The sequence below is a fragment of the Triticum aestivum genome, chromosome 7B, assembly GCF_018294505.1.
Source record: "Triticum aestivum cultivar Chinese Spring chromosome 7B, IWGSC CS RefSeq v2.1, whole genome shotgun sequence".
Lineage (NCBI taxonomy): Eukaryota > Viridiplantae > Streptophyta > Magnoliopsida > Poales > Poaceae > Triticum > Triticum aestivum.
This window is the reverse complement of record NC_057813.1, coordinates 757,939,986-757,943,817: the sequence shown is the minus strand read 5'-3', so window position 1 is coordinate 757,943,817 and position 3,832 is coordinate 757,939,986.

The following is a 3,832-nucleotide window of genomic DNA, read 5'->3' as shown; positions in this document are numbered from 1 at the left end:
TGAAGATCCTCTTCTCTGAAGGATTTGAACTTCAAATTGAGTTCTTCATCATCTGAATCAGGATCCCACAAACCATCAGTCTCAGGCATGTCTTCATCAGAGTAGTATGCTTGTTTCCCATTCTGTTGATTGGTAGGAACCACTTTCTCTTTCCCTTTTTGCTTTGCTTTCTCATTTGATTTCTTTTCATCTCTCTACTCAAGTTCATCCTCATCTACATTATCTACATACAGATCATCATCACCATCTCCTATCTCATTGCCACTGTCCACAAGCAGATCGGGTACATAATCTTCATCATCAGTATCACTTGCTCCATCCTCTTCTTCCATTGCATAGTTCAACTGGTTCTGCCTAGCACTCCTCATTCTTATGTTTCCACCTGCATCACCTTCTAGCACACCATCTTCCTGTTCTTCATGTCTTTGATTACCATCCTCTATCTGAACTGATGCTCTCTTAATAAACTCAAACTGGTTGATATCATCCTCCTCATCACAATCGCGATAGACAACTTGAATAGGAATAGGTGCCACATCTGTCTCTGCTTCCTCTCCTTTTCCATGCTATGCTTCTACTTGAACTTCTCCATGCTCTGCTTTTGTCTCAGCTTCTCCATGTTCTGCTTCTGCCTCAGCTTCTGCATTCTCTGCATTGCTATGCACTCTTCTTGTTGGGCTGAAAACTGGAGGCGGACTAGCTTTTGGATGATTCACAACATCATCCTCACTAAGGTTAGCACAGAAGCTATCATCGTGATCCAAATATATGCTGAAAAAGTAGTGACCAATATCAAGAAACATTAGGATTCTGCCAGCCTGTTCATCATCAATAATTGCCCTGAGACCATTTGTGCCAAGTGTAAGGATGGGGACACAGTAGAAAACCTTAACCCTCCCTCTCAACTAATAACCTTTTTCTTCCACAAGTTTTCAATCATAATAGGAGACTAGGTGACCCTTTCTACTTGATCATACCAAATGGCACGTCCATCTACATAAGAACGGCTCCTGCCTTCGCCAACAAAAAATCCACCATGGTGGATCTGCGCCGAAAAATTACTGCGTCGACGACCTCACAGAACAACAACAGTAGTATATGCATCACAATCGATGAGAGCTTAAATTTGGTTACCTCTCAAAATCCCTAAGCCCCAGTTCCCTTAACCCCCAATTCCTGAGTGAAAACGCTCGAACAATTGGTCCTACCTTGCAACTAGAACACATCTTAGATGGAAATGCGGCCCTAAAAGGAGGTCTTTTGACGATCAAAACTCACAAAGAGGATTGTGTTCCATGGGGGGCGGATACTTACTATACACAGGGGGTGGCGCCCCTTCTGCACGACGAACAGGGGTCATCCCCGATGCCTACCATGAGAAGAACACGCACGGTGGGGTGTCGCCTGTGCAACCGATGAGGAGCTCCACGGCTCAACTTGGCTGCACCGTCGACGATCGACAGGGGCGGCGTCGCCTATGCAGCCATTCCCCTATTTCCAATCGAAGACGAAGAGGCGACGTGAGTGGAGGAGGGGTGAATGGGTGGATTCCATGATGGCCAGGGGGCTAAATGCAAGATATCGACGGCAATGCCTCCGCGGTTCGCCACCTTGCCTGGACGACCTGTCAACATGTGGTCAACAGCGTTGTACCCACCGTGTATGTGCTACAGTAATGGTATTTTCACGTCACATCGTATTCACTGACCATATCGAGCGTGACCATGAGTGTATTTATATCTTCCCAAATTGCGCCAGCCACCTCTCGTCTAGTCATGGAGCCGCCACACCCAACCAGAGCTCCAACGATGCGCCTGTGACCGAAGCGATGGCAGGAGCGCTTGACCTCTTTCACTCCGGCGGCCGAACCACCCAGATCCCGCGTCATCTTCCACTCCGGCGGCTAGAGCACCTCGAGTTTGTGCAACACCAGATCTACCGAGGACGCGGTCCTCGTCCACGGATCTGGCTGGTGTAAAATGCATGAAGAAACACCATGCGGATGGACTTGTGGAATCATTTGATGCTTGCAAACCATGCCTCATGGGAAAGATGACTAAGACTCCGTTCTCTGGAACAATGGAGCGAGCCACTGGCTTATTGGAAATAATACATACCGATGTATGTGGCCGATGAGTGTTGAGGCTCGCGGCGGGTATCGTTATTTTCTGACCTTCACAGATGATTTGAGAAGATATGGGTATTAATTTCTACTAAATGGAAAACAAGTCCGAAACATTTGAAAAGTTCAAAGAATTTCGGAGTGAAGTGGAGAATCATCGTAACAAGAAAATAATGTTTCTACGATCTGATCGCACAGGTAATTATTTGAGTTGCGAGTTTGGCCTTCATTTAAAAAAACGTGGAATAGTTTCACAACTCACGCCACCTCAAACATCATAGCATAATGATGTGTCCAAACATCGTAACCGTACTTTATTAGATATGGTGCGATCTATGATGTCTCTTACTGATTTACCACTATCATTTCGGGGTTATGCATTAGAGACAAATGCATTCACGTTAAATAGGGCATCGTCTAAATCCCTTGAGACGACACCATATGAACTGTGGTTTGGCAAGAAAGCTAAGCTGCCATTTCTTAAAGTTTGGGGTTGTGATGCTTATGTGAAAAAGCTTCAGCCTGATAAGCTCGAACCCAAATCGGAGAAGTGCGTCTTCATAGGATACCCAAAAGAAACTATTGGGTACACCTTCTACCACAGATCCGAAGGCAAGATCTTTGTTGCTAACAACAGATCCTTTCTAGAGAAGGAGTTTCTCTCGAAAGAAATGAGTGGGAGGAAAGTAGAACTTGCTGAGGTAATTGTACCTTCTCTCAGATTGAAAAGTAGCTCATCACAGAAAACCGTTCCCGTGATGGCTACACCAACCAGAGAGGAAGCTAATGATAATGATAATGAAACTTCGGATCAAGGTACTACCGAACCTTGTAGGGCAATTAGAGCACGTTCGACACCAGAGTGGTACGGTAACCTTGTCCTGGAAGTCATGCTAGTAGACCATGACGAACCTACGAACGATGTTGAACTGATGATGAGCCCATATTCTGCAAAATGGCTTGAGGTCATGAAATCTGAGATAGGATCCATGTATGAGAACAAAGTATGAACTTTGGTTAACTTGCCTGATGATCGGCAAGCCATAGAGAATAAATGGATCTTTAGGAAGATGACTGACGCTGATGGTAATGTTACTGTCTACAAAGCTTGACTTGTCGCGAAAGGTTTTCGACAAGTTCAAGGAGTTGACTACGATGAGACTTTCTCACCCGTAGCGATGCTTAAGTCTGCCCGAATAATGTTAGCAATTGCCGCATCTTATGATTATGAAATCTTGCAAATGGATGTCAAAACTGCATTCCTTAATGGATTTCTCAAAGAAGAGTTGTATATGATGCAACCAGAAGGTTTTGTCGATCCTAATAGTGCTAACAAAGTGTGCAAGTTCCATCGATCCATTTATGGACTGGTGCAAGCATCTCAAAGCATATGGTTTTTACAGACTTATGGTGAAGCATGTATTTACAAGAAAGTGAGTGGGAGCTATGTAGCATTTCTAATATTATATGTGGATGACATATTGTTGATTGGAAATGATGTAGAATTTCTGGATAGCGTACAAGGATACTTGAATAAGAGTTTTTCAATGAAAGACCTCGGTAAAGCAGCTTATATATTGGGCATCAAGATCTATAGAGATAGATCAAGACGCTTAATAGGACTTTCACAAAGCACATACCTTGATAATGTTTTGAAGAAGTTTAAAATGGATCAGTCAAAGAAGGAGTTCTTGTCTGTATTGTAAGGTG